Here is a 16,154-nt window from a genome sequence, read left to right on the forward strand (position 1 = left end):
GTTTGTTGCAGATCCTTCCTGTCTTAGTGGTTTTAGAGTACAATAACAAAATACTATATACTGGGTGATTTATAAACAAAAGACATGTATTTCTCACAGTCTGGAGGCTGGTGAGTCTAAGATCAAGGCGCCGGCTAATTCAGTGTCTTGCAAGGGCCCATTTCCTAGTTCATACATGGCGTCTTCTAGCGGGGTCCCCACATGGTGAAAGAAGCAAAGCAGCCCTCTTGGGGCCTCTTTTATAAAGTCACTAATCCCTCATGTCCTAATCACCTCCCAAAGGCCTCACCTTCTAATGCCATCACCCTGGTCATTAAATTTCAACACAGGTGGCTCACACCTGTAATCCCAGCAATTTGGGAGGCCGAGGCGGGCAGATCACTTGAGGTCAGGAGTTCAAGACCAGCCTGGCCAACATGGCGAAACCCCATCTCTATTAAAAATACAAAAAGTAGCCAGGTGTGGTGGCGGGCGCCTGTAATCCTAGCTACTTGGGAGACTGAGGCAGGAGAATCGCTTGAACCTAGGAGGCAGAGGTTGCAGTGACCCAAGATCATGCTACTGCACTCCAACGTGGGCGACAGAGTGAGACTGTCTCAAAAAATAAATAAATAAAAGTCAATAATAAGAAATAAATTTTAACACAGAAATTGAGGGGAAGAGGGGATATTGACACCCGGACCTCAGCACCTCCTCACTAATGCATGCTGGGTGGAGCTGGTGTGCAAGGGCTCTCGGGAGCCTTTTGTGCGCATCTCTTCCCAGCTCCGCATTGAGTCACACCAGATTGGTGACTTGAAATGGGCCTTGGTGGGAGTAAGGAAGACACCACAGAAATTGGCAAATGCGGCAACTCCTCTGCATCCCCCACCCCTAGAGCCAGTGGTTAAACACTGACCTGCAGGCCACCACTCCCTACCCCTCATTAGAATGTAAGCTTTGTCAGAGTCAAGATTCTGTTTTGTTCCTTGCCCTATCTCTGGTGTTGAGAACTATGCCGGGAACATAGTAGATGCTTAGTAAATATTGGTTGAATGAATAAAAAGCAGTGCATGCTTTTAAATCATACAAGTTTGGGCTTATCCCTGTGTGGACCCTGAATAAGCCACTTCATTGCTCTGAAGCTGTACAGTAGAAATCGAAATCCCTGCCTCTTCAGTTAAGGATTAAGATATCCCAAAAGCCAAGGGTCAGGGGAGAAGGTTGAAAAGTTAATATTGTAGCGTACAAATCATACAGTCAGTCCTTGAATACTTAGTTTAACTTTAGAATCTGCAGTTTGTTACAACTATGTCTGCAAGGAGAAACTTGCAGATGTAAGTAAAAATAATATAATCAAGGCTTAGCAGGGTACTGACACCTGGAAAACACTTTCAACTGAATCCTCTTTCTCCTCTTCATTGGTTCTTTGTACATTTCAGTCTGTTCCCCTGCCTTTTCTTCCAAATTTTCCAGGAATAAAATTGCCTAGTCTACTGTAGTTTTATCTCCTGCAGTTAAGCCAAGCCATTAACTTTCTAATGGACTTTCCTGTGGGGCCTCAGATCTAAATTAGGTTAAATGTTTCAGCTTTTTAAAAAGTGGCATTACATAGGCAGTTTGCTGCTGGGAAAAAAAGGTTGTATGTGGAAGTGTTTCCTAGTGTTTGGTCAGCAGCCAGCCTGATTTTTACTGTTCATCCTCACCCCTGTTCAGTGGGATCTCAGTGGAGTGAAAGGTTTCAAGTTGACTGGAAGCTGAGCTCTTTCTCTGTCCCTTCCCAAGGTGGGTATGAGAAGGAGAGATCGATCCTTTACACAGGTAGGTAGAAAACGGGCCGACAGTCAGTCCAGTCATAATAGCTGGACAAATGTTTCCTTGTTTAAGGATGCATAAAGACTAAAAAAAGGCTGTGGAAAAGCCCTGCAGAACAAGGTAAAAGCAAGAGCTTCTGTGCATTGAGATGGAGTTTTTATTTTGAAAAACCATCTACAGCAGCATCCAGAAGATAGTTTTGGGAAAATGTGTGGCATCCTCAGTATACAGCAAAAGGATATGGTCTCCCTGGGACAGGAACAGTAAAACGTGAAGAAAGGATATTTGACATGGAAAAACAACAGAAAGGGAAAAGCAAGGAGATGGATTCAATAAGGAAAGGTTTTAAGGATCCAATAGCAGAACTAAAATCCAAATTAGCAAGAGTATAGAAAAGTACTCATGTATAGTAAACTGAATAATGGCCTCAAAAAGTTTTCCATATCCTAATCCTTGGCACTTGTGAATGTTACCTCATATGGGGGGGAAAAAAAAAAAGTTTTGCAGATTTGATTAAATTAAGTATCTTGAGAGGTAGGGGGGTTTATACTGGGTCATCTGTGTGGGCCTAAGTGCAATCACAAGTGTCCTTGTAAGAGACAGGAAGAAGGAGATGTGATGTTAGACAGGAGAGGAGACGTGACCATGGTGACAGACTGGAGTGACAAGGCCACAAACAAGGAATGCAGGCAGCCACCAGGGACAAAAAAATATAGGCTGTCCTCTCGAGCCTCCAGAGGGAGCACTGTTGTTCCGATAGCTTGATTTCAGCCCAGTGAGCCTGAGACTTCTGGCCTCCAGAACTGAGGGAATGACCTTCTGTTGTGTTAAGTCACCAAGTTTGTGATAATTTGTTAGGACAGCCACAGAAAACAACACAAATGCCATGGAAAATCAAATTAGTGATATGAGTCAGGGGGGGGAAAGTCGAGAAAGGTTCTGGAAAATATGAGAAAAGAAAAGAAGAACAAGAGACAGGGTTATCCATGTGGAAGATGGAACTGACCACCCACATTCAGATTTTTGGCGTTGGTGATTATTGAAATCAGTGATCCGTCATCCAAACCGTGATGGAAGGAAACCCCATGCTCACGAGGAACTGTGCGTAAGTATCAAAGGGCTCACTCAACCACATTCTGAACAAACTCAGAAAGAGACAGCCACATCTGAGCATACCCTGGGAATAATAAAGAATAACAAGGATAAGAGAAGGGAACAAGCATTTCATCCAAACAGAGAAAAAAGTAACAAAAATTAAGTCGACTTCAGACTTGTTCTGTATAACAAAGGGACTGTGTTTACGGAACCTGTCAGAAGATTAAAACATCTGGGAATTAAAAAAAACAAAAATTTGGCTCTATTCCCAGGCCCCATAACACCAGCCTACGTGTGGAGCCTGAGAATCTGAAGCGTTAAAAGTTCTTCGATTAGCAAGTAAGTTTGTGAACCTTGTACAAAATTTGGGGGTTACATTGCAACCCAAACAATTTTATGCTCAGCTGAGTTGCCTTTTGTCTGTGAAGCCAATCAGAAAGACATTCTCAAACATGCAGGGGCTTAGGGAAGTATACAAACATGCTCCTTTCTTTAAAATTCACTTTAAAGACATGTCATAGATGCTCAAGAGTTAAAACAGAGCTCAAGAGTAGGTAACATAAGCACCAGATTCCATAAAACTAGGGAGCAGTTTAAATTATTGTTATAAGTCTGATTAGGAAACAAATACAAATGTCAAAAATGGTTCTTAGAATAAGCTATGTAATGGAAAGACAACAAAATGCCTGTCTTCTGGATCTAAACCTTAGAGTATTGCTAATGAAGATCAAAGAGGGAAGGGGAGATAAGGGTTGTGATGCTGCTTGTCCGAAATAGGATGGTATCAAGAAAAGGTTGTTTCAGTCTTTATTCTAATCCTCGAGAAGTGTTAGTGGCTAAAGAAAGGCTCTGAATGATGAGTACTAATAGCCTCCATTTAGAGAGGCTTATGAGCGAAGCAGTGTGCTAAGTACTTTACCTTAGTCACCTCTGCTCCCGGCCACAGAAGCGAGCGCCAGTCTCTTTCTCTTCCCACCTGCTGCTGAGTTCTTCAGGTTTCTTAAGACCCTGCAGCCAGTAGGCAGTGCAGCTTGAACTGACTCTTGCTTCCTACATTAATATGAAAAACTTAAAACGAACACTGATAGATCCAAAAACATGTTCGGGAACTACTCAAATGCTTGGGAAATGGAAACGTGAACGCAGCACAAAGTAGACCCCAAAGAGTATCAGTACACTTTACTAATCAGGAAATAAATACACAGGGGGCTTCCCCTAACAAGAGTGCACAGAACGATAGAAAATAAAATTTAAAACCAAACTACTTAGAGATAGAAGAACACAATTCAAATAACCATTGTATCCAATAAGAGGTCAACACTACAACTGTAGACTACATAGAAAGTAACAGAAGACTGCATAATGAAACTTGAAACAAGGATAAATACATACTTAGAGAAAAAAGTATGGCTTTATATATATAATAAATCATTTAAACAAAAGAAAGCGACAGAGAAACCAAAGAAAACAATGGGAAATTGGAGAAAGGAATTAAGATAAATGTGAACCTTCATTAGAAAAAGAATGGTACAATTGATAAATCCTGGTGCTAATTTTTCAGGAAACCAACAAAGTAGACTGATTTCTCACAGATCTAATTTTCAAAATGAGAAAAAATATCTACCCATCTTAAAGAATGGAATGGGGGGTGGCCAGAAGCAGATGCAGAGGTGGCTATTAAGTTTAAAGTGATTACTTGTATACTTTTATGCTCAAAATTTGAAAATCTGAATGGATTGGATAATTTTCTTAAAAAATAGAATATACTGTAATTGATTCAAGCAGTTGGAAACCTGAATGGAACAAAAAACATGGGCAGTGTCCTCAAAGAACTGCCCAGATTGTTTTGCAGACTAATTCTTTTAAACCTGCTAAGAACAGTTACTGCCCAAGTTAAATTCCACGGAGATTGTTCTGTGCTGACATCCTAATCCCGCACTTGTCTTTGGCGAGGAAGGGTGTCTTGGCAGTTACAGGATGCAACGCTGTCAGGGACGTATTTAGGAAAAGCAGCTCCTTCTCCAGAGCCCGTCCCTCCTCCTGGGCGTGTCCACTGGTGTGCAGATGCTGATGGCCCCTGTGTTTCCTCAGCTCTGAGCCAATAGAGGAGGAAAGTAAGCATGGGGGAAAACAGGCCTGCAAGTGACTCCCATGATGTCTTCTAAAATTTGGTGATAAAAACAAGAGACAAGAGATTCTTGGCCGGGCGCAGTGGCTCACACCTGTAATCCCAGCACTTTGGTTTTCTGGGGGTTTGTTTTTTGTTTCTTTGAGACGGAGTTTTGCTCTTGTTGCCCAAGCTGGAGTGCAATGGTGCAATCTTGGCTCACTGCAACCTCCACCTCCCAGGTTCAAGTGATTCTCCTGCCTCAGGCTCCCAAGTAGCTGAGATTACAGGCACATGCCACCATGCCCAGCTAAATTTTTGTGTTTTTAGTAGAGAGGGGGTTTCACCTTGTTGGTTAGACTGGTCTCAAACTCCTGACCTCAGGTAATCCGCCCACCTCAGCCTCCCAAAGTGATGGGATTACAGGCTTGAGCCACCACACCCGGCCTAATTGCAGCACTTTGGGAGGCTGAGATGGGAGGATCGCTTGAGCCCAGGAGTTGGAGACCACCCTGGGCAACACAGTGAGATCCCATCTCTGTTAAAGAAGGGTAGGGGGATTCCTTCATTAATTTCCTCAGAAGTTAACCTGGAACTTTGCTTGAAAGGGAAAGGAGGTGTGTTCCGACATCTGGATTGATGCCATTTGTGAATCTGACTTTCATGAAATTTCTTAAGTAACTCCACCCCACATAAAACAAATACAGGCCAGGCATGGTGGCTCATGCCTGTAATTCCAGCACTTTGGGAGGTCGAGACAGGAGGATTACATGAGGTCAGAACTTCGAGACCAGTTTGGCCAACATGGTGAAATCCCATCTCTACCAAAAATACAAAATTAGCCAGGAGTGGTGGCACACACCTGTAGTCCCAGCTACTCAGGAGGCTGAGGCAGGAGAATCACCTGAACCTGGGAGGCAGAGGTTGCAGTGAGCTGAGATTGTGCCACTGCCCTCCAGCCTGGGCAATAGAGTGAGATTCCATCTCAAAAAAAAAAAAAAAAAAATGGTATGGAAAATCAAATCAGTGATGTGAATGAAAGAAAAAGTTGTTCTGCAGACACAGGTGGGGCCAGGCCTGCCAGAATTTTATGCAATTGTGTTTAAGTCCTCCTCAACTGCCTACAATAATGGATAGGATTGTGATAGATAGGAGGATATTCGTGTTTATTAATGGCAGAATTTGAAACATAATCAAGATAGGGTCTAGTTTTTGTCATGTGAGGAGAAGTGTGCCAGGCATTAGGGAGGTTCCTTGGGTTACATCTGGGACTTAGAAATGAAAGGGGACTGTTCTTAGTTTTATGACTAGGGCTGTTATTAAGGATGAACATTGATTAATAGGTTTGTCACAGGGACATGTGAGTAGAGAGTGGCCATTGCCCCTGGCCTCTGAACCCTGGCTGTGATTACACCTTCACTCCATGTTCTCCTCTTGGGCCTCCTGTCTCCCTTACTGAAAGGCTGCCTGGAGAGCCCCTCTCTCCCCAGGTTTATGCTGCTGAACCCCTCCTCTAAAAGCACGTGTGGAAACCCCTTCCCTAACATTTGCTGTACAGTCCAAGAGACAGTGTGGGCTGATACATCAGGTACAGGGTCTGTGTTGCCAGCATTGCTGGAGGCACTGGGGTTTGGTATGGGCTCTTCAATTTAGGGTCTTCACATTTTTCTCTCTTTTTCTTGCAGAGGAGGGTGTGGAAGTATTATATTATAAAATAAAACTAGCCCAGGCATCATTTACAACTTTCAGGACATTTCGTTTTCTTCCATATCCTGCAAATGGTGATTATGCTCTGAGAGAAAAACTGGGTCCCGTGACTATATCATTTGGGGAGGGAGGGAAGGCATGGGGGAAAGAGAGAGAGAGAGAGAATGTGAATGCACAGCTTTTAGAGGGACTGTTTTTGCTCTAATAATTGCCTTCACTTGGATAAGGCTAAATACCTGCTGGCTTTGAGTTTTTCTCCTTGGAAAATCCTGCTGTGAGAAGCCATCCAACATCTTGTACCTAGATTTTAATGTCGTCATTTCTCCTTCATTTCTGTCCACTTCTAACCCTCTGAAACCTGGCATCTGCACCACTCCCTGCAGCTGCTCTCTCCAATGCCCCCAACCTTTGCTTGCCTGGCATTCTGTAAATTCTGAACAACTGGCTCCCGCCCCTCTTGCAGCACTCTCTCCCCATGGCTGCCGGCCATGCGCTCCAGGTTCCCCTTCTACCTTCCTGACAGTCTGTTTGCTGCTTCCATAACAGCCGCCCATTCCTCCTTCCAGCTGTTGAATGTTGATGGCCCTTGGGTGCCTATCCTGGACCGTCTTCTCTGTCCTTACAGCCTCCTAGATGGTCTTTCCCCTTCGTCACCATCCTCCCGCTCCTGATGTCCAAATCTATAGCCCAGGACTTGCTGAGGTGCAGCCAGTTACCTCCTCAAACTCCACTCGGAGGTCCTAAAGCCCTGAACCCCAGTGTGTCCAAGACGAGACTCGCATCTTCAGCCCTCCTTGGCTCCCTAAGTAGATGGTCCCTTCAGCACCCAGTTTCACAAGGTGGAAACTGGGGTGATGTTTCTTTCTTGTTCCCGTCATCCGTTCATTCATCGGGCCCTACCAGCTGCTCACTTGTGTAGAATTAGCCCAGTGCTAGTTGCCTGCACAGGCCACCTTCATCTCTTACCTGGACCCGTCCTGGGTCTCTCCACCTCCAGCATTGCCACCCCCACCCCATCCTCATCCATTCTCCACAACATGGCCATATTTTTATTAGTTACTTTCTGTGCCCCCAGACCTCTGCCACATCACTGCCCTAAATTATTTGTGACTACTCCTTGCCAGACTCCTTGATGTGACTTGACAAACCCTCTCAGCAGGGCCAGCCCCACCTGTTTCTGCAGAATAATCCTTGAATTCCTACCTCCCACCTTCAGCCCTGCCTCCCCATATCCCTGGTCACGTGCAGTCCCTGAGCAGGCCATGCTCACTCTGGCCCCTCGTTCCTTTGCTCTTGCTGTTCCTGCCACCCTACGTGGAACACTCCCGTCCTCCGCTCTGCTGTGCAGGCCCGAAGGTGTCAGCTGACAGGCCACTCCCCAGGAAGCCTCCCAGCTTTGTGCATGCCCTTCCAGCAGGCACATGGCACCATGTGTTTGCCTCCTGAGAGTGCCCATCATGCGGCTGATGCACTTACCTGGTTCCTCCATTAGACTCAGATGTCTAGGGGCAGAGGCTGCTTTTGCTCGTCAGTATGTCCCTAGCACCCAGGAGTGCCTGGTGCATAGTGCATAACCTTAGATCTTTTATCCATACAGTGAATGAATGGATCCATCATATAGCATTCATTCTCTACCTGTTATATACTGCTATGTCTCATGGACTATACTATGTCATTTAATAAATGCAATGGGAACTCAAAGTGCCAGAATCCTCAGAGAAAGGGAGCCAGGGTGAATCCTGACTCTAGTATCCTTTAGGTTATAATCTATTCTGGAAGCATGAGTGTCTCTATTGTTGAGTTTATCCTTCAAGTGCTTTTTTTTTTTTTTTTTTTTTTTTTTTTTTTTTGAGACGGAGTCTCGCTCTGTCACCCAGGCTGGAGTGCAGTGGCTGGATCTCTGCTCACTGCAAGCTCCGCCTCCCGGGTTTACGCCATTCTCCTGGCTCAGCCTCCTGAGTAGCTGGGACTACAGGCGCTCGCCACCTCGCCCGGCTAGTTTTTTGTACTTTTTTTTAGTAGAGACGGGGTTTCACCGTGTTAGCCAGGATGGTCTCGATCTCCTGACCTCGTGATCTGCCCGTCTCGGCCTCCCAAAGTGCTAGGATTACAGGCTTCAGCCACCGCGCCCGGCCTTCAAGTGCTTTTGAAGCATCCATAGAGTTATCCCATATCTGTCTTTTTGGGGGCCATCAAAGCTCATGCGGTCTGTGTCCCATGCCATCCTGGACTGCAGGGGTGCCCTCTGGCTTCTGTCTCCTCAGTGCTGCTGCCTGTTTTCTGTGCTGTCAGTGTCTGCCTGGCACTTTCCCCATCACCCTCTTTAATCCCATTATAGATCTTAATTGCATGCATTCTAGGTCTTTCTAAGTGTTGCTCATCCTGACTTCAGAACTTGCCCTTCAAGCTGTCATTTATCTAAATAAATCACCGCTATCAGCTGCTTTTGTGTGATTTGCCACTCTTCTCAATGTAAGGTACAGAAAAAGAAATTATAGTTAATTGCAGCTTTCATCTCCTTGGGGCTCGGCTGTTCTCAGAGTATGAGGACCAAGCTCCAGGCTGCTAAGAGACAGAACCTCTTAGGCCCGGTTCTACTGGTCCATGTTGGAACCCAGGAGAGCCTCAGGGAGACACTTCCCTCTTCCTCGGACATATGCTGAAGCAGCTTCCTAACCCCTGTGGGCCCTTGTGGAGGGCAGGAACTGTGTGTTCATCTTGTCCCCCAGACACATGCCAGTTTCTGAAATACAGGAGGTATTCAGTATAAGTTTGTGGAATCGCAGAAGAAAGGAGGGAGGAAGGGGCAGAATTGAAAATATGAGGGCTGGGCGCGGTGGCTTAAGCCTGTAATCCCAGCACTTTGGGAGGCCGAGACGGGTGGATCACGAGGTCAGGAGATCAAGACCATCTTGGCTAACACGGTGAAACCCCGTCTCTACTAAAAAATACAAAAAAAAAAAACCTAGCCGGGTGAGGTGGCGGGCGCCTGTAGTCCCAGCTACTCGGGAGGCTGAGGCAGGAGAATGGCGTAAACCCGGGAGGCGGAGCTTGCAGTGAGCTGAGATCCGGCCACTGCACTCCAGCCTGGGCGACAGAGCGAGACTCCATCTCAAAAAAAAGAAAATATGAGATATCAGATTCCCTTTCAGGGCAAAAAGTTAGATGGTGTCAAGTGGAGGATTTCGTACATGGGCTTATTGCTCCTTCATATGTCTGAAATTTCCTCCCAGGGAGTATCTGATATACTAGAAGAATCTGATATCATAAATACTGAAATAAATACCGTAAATTGGAAGGGTTTCCAATAAGGTTAGAAATAAAATCAGGACAGTTATATAACAGGAAGCATCTCAGAATACCCTTAAGGACTGCAACTCTCAGGAGGACAAAACAGCTTTCTGAAGAAATCCAAAGTTATGAACAGCTCTAGCAGTAGCTTCTTAATAGTAATATGCATTGCTCTCATTTTGAAACACAAACTATGTAGATCTGAGTGTCTTATCATCTTCTCTCCCCCTGCCCCTAAAACTATCCCATTTATGTTGCTGGGGATTTTTTGTTTTTTGTTTTTGTTTTTGTTTTGAGATGGAGTCTTGCTCTGTCACCTAGGCTGGAGTTCAGTGGCACAATCTTGGCTCACTGCAACCTCCGCCTCCCAGGTTCAAGCAATTCTCCTGTCTCAGCCTCCCAAGTAGCTGGGACTACAGGCACCTGCCACCACACCCAGCTAATTTTTTATATTGGTAGAAGAGACGGGGTTTCACCGTGTTAGCCAGGATGGTGTCGATCTCCTGACCTCATGATCCGCCCGCCTCGGCCTCCCGAAGTGCTGGGATTACAGGCGTGATACCACACCGGCCCTTGCTGGGTTTTAGTAGTGGAGGAAAGTCTCTGGTTTTTGTTTGTTTGTTTTTGCCCCTCCCACTATTGGTATTGGTTTTAGAGCAGATAATAAATGGGTTTTTATCTCATATGCCAATTTCAGTAGATTGGTTGTGGCTCACTGGACTGTTGAGAAGGATTTGGAAGCTGAATCTAAGTTCAGTGGGGGAGAGTTCTGTGGAGGCTGGGGGTTGGAGGGTAGCACTGTGCATGCCAGGCCTGTGCCAGGTGTGTTCTAGAGGACAGTAAGTGATGAGAGCAGGACGTGGTATCCTTCAGGTTTTGACTTAAATCAGAGTCAGCTGAAGTTATTTTAATGTCATTTTCATGTCAGAGCCTGAAATTGTTGGTTTTCAAATCTTGTTCTGTGGCTGATTGTAGTATCTTAGTGAATAGTAGGGAGAAAAATAGAGCTGAATATTTTAACAGTGTTGAGACCTTTTCTCTAAACTGTTGCCATCTGATGCCTGATACTAAATTGGACTTCATGACCATAAAAGGGGCAGGAATGGGAGACTATTTGAAAAGTCCCTCCAGTGTAAATATTTATCATGGTTATTTCAGAGGCAGATTAGGCTTCTGAAATTTGAGCTACAACTGGATAGTCCTAACTTAGCATATAAGTTGCTGTCCAAATTGGTGACCTGGAATCTAGATTTGCACAGTGGGAATCAGAATGTGCTGAGGAGTGGCCAATGGCCTTGACCTGCCACCAGGCATATTTCATGAATGACAGTCAGTTACATAATTCACGTAGCACCTTTCACCAAGGGAGGATCCACCCAGCCATCTTGTTTGAGGCATTCTTTTCAGAAGGAGAAACCAAGGCATGGCCTTTGCTATTACCCATTCAGGCTGGAATGTGTGAGCTATGATAGCAGCTTGGCCTGAAAACCTCCAGGCCTGGTCAGCAAATAAATTCCTTGAGCGCTTTCCATGTGCCAGTTGTAGACACCACAAATGTAATTATGAGCAAGAATGTCTCAGTCCTCAGCCTCAAGGAGCTTCCATGCTTGTTGGGAGGAGACAGACAAAAGCATCCCAATAAACTCATGCTTCAAAGTAGCACAAAGACCACTGAAGAAAATAACATATTGTGACCTGGGATGCTGGTTTAACTCGGGTGTCCAGGGATGGTTGCTTGGAGGAGATGACATTCCCAGTAAGACTGGAATGAGGGGATGAGACAGATGGTGTTGGAAAGATCCTGGGGAAGACCCCTCCAAGCCAGAGAAACAGCAAAAACAAACCTGCCTGAGAGATGAAACAAAAGCCAATGGGGTTGGAGCAGAGAAAATGCCCATACTGCTGTCCATTAGCCTGGATGTTTGCTAATTTGTTGTTTGTTTTGTTTTTTTGGTGGGTTGTTTTGTTTTGTTTTGTTTTTTGAGACGGAGTCTCGCTCTGTCACCCAGGCCGGAGTGCCTGGCGCGATCTCAGCTCGCTGCACCCTGTGCTTCCCGGGCTCAAGCGACTCTCCCACCTCAGCCTCCTGAGTAGCTGGGATTACAGGCGCCCACCACCAAGCCTGGCTAATTTTTGTATTTTTAGTAGAGACAGGGTTTCACCATGTTGGCCAGGCCAGTATCGAAGTCCTGACCTCAAATGGTCTACCCGCCTTGTTCTCCCAAAGTGATAGAATTACAGGTGTGAGCCACCATGCCCGGCCTGATTTGTTGTTGTTGGTGGTGGTTTCTTATAAGCCTTGAAAATTTTTATTACACTTCTTGAAGCTGCTTTTAAATTAGCCATTGCATTTGGTGAGACAGTGTTTGCTTAGTTGTACAAAGGGCATGAATAATTCTATAAATTAAGGTGAATTTAAAAAATTGCCTAATTCTGACCAGATGTGGTGGCTCACACCTGTAATCCTAGTACTGTGGGAAGCTGAGGCAGGCAAATTGCTTGAGCTCAGGAGTTCGAGACCAGCCTGGGCACCATGGCGAAATCCCATCTCTACTAAAAATACAAAAATTAGCCTGGTGTGGTGGCAAGCGCCTGTAGTCCGAGCTGCTTGGAAGGCTGAGGCAGGACAATCGCTTGAACCCTGGAGGTCAGAGCTGCAGTGAACCAAGATGGTGCCAGTGTACTCCAGCCTGGGTGACAAAGTAAGACCCTGTCTCAAAAGAAAAAGAAAAAGTTGTCTAATCCCTTTGGAGGGAGGCATGTGCTTCACAGTGGGCCTATTTCTATTCTGTAGAACCTGTGCAGGTTGCTGGAGGTGGGGAGGAAATGACCAGTGAGCATTCACACATTAGCTGGGTGGGCAGGGAGTGTTGTGACACCATCCACAGCTGACCCACTCCCTAAACAGCTCCTTGGAGCTCTCATGCTTTTACTGTGTGCTGAGTCCAGCCCAGGCCTCCCCCACAGCCTCCAGCCCAGGTTTCCCCCACAGCCTTCAGCCCAGGCCTCCCCCACAGCCTCCAGCATAAGTTACCCCCACAGCCTCCAGCCCAGGCCTCCCCCACAGCCTCCAGCACAGGCCTCCCCACAGCCTCTAGCACAGGCCTCCCCCACAGCCTCCAGCACAGGTTTCCCCCACAGCCTCCAGCCCAGGCCTCCTCCACAGCCTCCAGCCCAGGCCTCCCCCACAGCCTCCAGCCCAGGCCTCCCCCACAGCCTCCAGCCCAGGCCTCCCCCACAGCATTGACCACCTGCTCATTGTGTCCATGAACACTTCAAAAGCAACATGTCAAAAAGGGGAAAATACCTCCCCTGTCAACCTGTATGCACTTCTCAATCCTGTCACCCTGGTTGCTGGCTGTAGCCTCAGTTCAGGCACCTGCACTGGAAACCAGGAAGTCATCTCTCCCCTTGGTGCCTCTATAGACCTCCTCTGTGATCGCTTTTTTTCCCAGCTCTCCTTCCCTGACAAAGCTAACCTGGTCCCTCCAGGAATCCTCTGGCCTCGGCTGGGCCGGGTTCCTCTCTGCATCTCTGTGTGCCCATTTGGCATACAGTACATCATATTCTGGACTGGCTGTGAGTGCCTTCCAGGCAGGGAGTGCCATAGCAATCATGGATCCTTGGTCACTTGCACACAGTAGGGCGCTGTCAATGTTTGGAAAACAAATGAGTGGCTGAGCAGGGTCCCTTTACAAGTGATGGCTTTAGCTATTTGGGTGACTGTTTTTCTTTATATTCTTCTGAATGTATTCAAATTCCTCACAGTAAGTAGCTATCAGATAGTTTTATAATTTTTTATGGCAAAATGTTTATAAATAAAATTTAGCATTTTAATCCTTTTTAAGTATACAATTCAGTGGCATGGCATAAAGTACATTTACGTTGTATAATCAGCACCATTCATTGTCTCTAGAACTTTTTTTTTTTTTTGAGACAGAGTCTCGCTGTGTCACCCTGTCTGGAGTGCAGTGGCGTGATCTCTGCTCACTGCAAGCCTCGACCTCCCAGGCTCAAGAGATTCACCTACCTCAGCCTCCCGAGTAGCTGGGGTCACAGGCATGGACCACCACACCAGGCTAATTTTTTGTATTTTTAGCAGAGATGAGGTCTTGTTGAGAGGTGACAATGTGCGAGCAGCCCTTGCTCGCTCTCGGCGCCTCCTCGGCCTCCGCGTCAGCTCTGGCCGGGCTCGAGGAGCCATTCGGCCCGCCGCTGCGCTATGAGGGCCCCTCTCTGGGGCTGGCCGAGGCCGGAGTCTACTCCCTCTGCTCGAGGGGAAGTGTGAAGAGAGAGGCGCGGGCGGGAGCTGGGACTGCGCGCTGGGCTCCCCACGGGTTTCAGGTGAGTGCAGGCTCAGCAAGCCCTGCTGGGCTTGATCGGAGCCTCCGCTGGGCTTGACCGGAGGCTGCTTCCCGTGCCTGGACTGCCATTCCCTCTTCGCAGGTTAGTTGGCCACGATAGCAGGCCTCCCTCTCTTTCTCGCTTCTGCTCTTTTTCTCTTGATTGTCTGCGATGAGCTCCTTCTGGGCTGCCGCAGTGCCCAGGTGTGGCAAAGTCCCGTTTGGCGAGTACCAGTGAGAGGTGAAGCCGGCTGGGCTTCTGGGACAGGTGGGGACTTGGAGAACTTTTTTGTCTAGCTAAAGGATTGTAAATGTACCAGTCAGTACTCTGTCAAAACGGACCAATCAGTGCTCTGTGTCTAGCTAATTGGGTGGGGACTTGGAGAACTTTTCTGTTCAGCTGAAGGATTGTAAAGACACCAATCAGCACTCTGTGTCTAGCTAAAGGTTTGTAAATGCACCAATCAGCACTCTGTCAAAATGGATCAATGCGCTCTCTGTAAAACGAACCAATCAGCTCTCTGTAAAATGGGCCAATCAGCAGGACGTGGGTGGGGCCAGATAAGGGAATAAAAGAAGGCCACCCCGCGCTAGCAAGTCGCAACCCATTGGGGTCCCCGTCCTCGCTGTGGTGGCTTTGTTCTTTTGCTCCTCTTTTACTCCTTGCGATAAATCTTGCTGCTGCTCACTCTTTGGGTCTTTGGGTCTGTGCTGCTGGAACACTGACTGTGAAGGTCTGTAGCTTCACTCCGGAAGTCAGCCAGACAATGAACCCACCGGCAGGAACAAACAACTCCAGATGTGCCGCCTTTATGAACTGTAATGCTCACCGCCAAGGTCTGCAGCTTCACACCTGAAGTCAGTGAAACCACGAACCCATCAGAAGGAAGAAACTCCGGACACGTCCAAACATCAGAAGGAACAAACTCAGGACACACCGTCTTTAAGAACTGTAACACTCACCGCGAGGGTCTGTGGCTTCATTGTTGAAGTCAGTCAGACCAAGAACCCACCAATTCCGGACACGTTGTGATGTTGTCCAGGCTGCTCCTGACCTCCTGAGCTCAAGCAATCCTCCTACCTTGGCTTCCCAAAGTGCTGGGATTACAGGCATGAGCCGCTGCGTTGGCCCTCTAGAACTTTTTCTTTATCCCAAAGTGAATACAATACCTCTCCATTCTCTTTCTCCCTCAGTCCCTGGTAAGCACCATTCTGTTACTGCAAAGGGGTCCTAATGCAGACCGCAAAAGAGGGTTCTTGGACCTTGTGCAAAAAATTTGGGGCAAATCTATAAAGTGAAAGCAAGTTTATGGTAGAGTAAAGGAATAAAGAATGGCCGGCTAAGGCCAAGCGCAGTGGCTCACGCCTGTAATCCCAAAACTTTGGGAGGCCTAGGTGGGTGGGTCACTTGAGGCCGGGAGTTCAAGACCCACCTGACCAACATGGTGAAACCCAGTCTCTACTAAAAATACAAAAGTTAGCCGGATGTAGCGGCGCACGCCTGTAAAACCAGATCCTCGGGAGGCTGAGGCAGGAGAATGGCTTGAACTCAGGAGGTGAAGGTTGCAGCGAGCCAAGATCACGCCACTGCATTTCAGCCTGGGTGACAGAGTGAGACTGTCTCAAAAAAGAAAAAAAAGAATGGCTAGCTATTTTTATGGTTATTTATTTATTATATGCTAAACAAGGGGTCGATTATTTATCACTTTTCTAGGAAAGGGGTGGGCAATTCCCAGAACTGAGAGTTCCTCCGCTTTTTAGACGCTATAGGGTGACTTCGTGATGTTGCCATGGCACCTGTAAACTGTCATGGTGCT

General features: G+C 46.8%; 1 protein-coding gene across 2 annotated transcripts in view; it reads left to right on the forward strand.

The window, feature by feature from the left end:
- The window catches only part of EEPD1 (endonuclease/exonuclease/phosphatase family domain containing 1), a 145,065-nt gene that overhangs the window by 66,909 nt on the left and 62,002 nt on the right, over nucleotides 1–16,154 (forward strand). The window lies entirely within an intron of this gene.

The sequence above is a fragment of the Papio anubis genome, chromosome 4 (assembly GCF_008728515.1).
Source record: "Papio anubis isolate 15944 chromosome 4, Panubis1.0, whole genome shotgun sequence".
NCBI classification, from domain to species: domain Eukaryota; kingdom Metazoa; phylum Chordata; class Mammalia; order Primates; family Cercopithecidae; genus Papio; species Papio anubis.